This window comes from Nerophis ophidion, linkage group LG13 (assembly GCF_033978795.1).
Source record: "Nerophis ophidion isolate RoL-2023_Sa linkage group LG13, RoL_Noph_v1.0, whole genome shotgun sequence".
NCBI classification, from domain to species: Eukaryota; Metazoa; Chordata; class Actinopteri; order Syngnathiformes; family Syngnathidae; genus Nerophis; species Nerophis ophidion.
The window spans coordinates 40,860,122-40,860,645 of record NC_084623.1 but is presented as its reverse complement, the minus strand read 5'-3'; positions in this window follow the sequence as shown (position 1 = coordinate 40,860,645).

Genomic DNA, 524 nt, shown 5'->3' with positions numbered 1-524 from the left:
CATCACACCCCTTATTTTTCAGTTTATTTTGTATTGATTATTAACAGAGGTGGGTAGTAACGGGATAAATTGTACTTCTATGAGTAGTTTTTATGCAACATACTTTTACTTTTACTTGAGTATATTTATAGAGAAGGAACACTACTTTTACTCCGCTCCATTTATCTGCAATCAGGTCGCTACTCGCTACTTTTTTTTTTTATCAATCTCTTAATGCACGCTTTGATTGTTTTGATTTTGTCAGACACGCATTCAAAGTAGGAACTACGCATGCTTGCGTTTCACCAATCACATGCAGTCACTGGTGACGTTGGACCAATCAAACAGAGCCAGGTGGTCACGTGACCCTCACACGTAGAACCCGACATGTTGAAAAACTTATTGGGGTGTTACCAATTAGTGGTCAACTGTACGGAATATGTACTGTACAGTGCAATCTACTAATAAAAGTTTCAATCAATCAACCAATCAATCAAAAGTGTAAAGGAAAAAAGACACTTTATTTCAACCGTACTTCCCGTCAA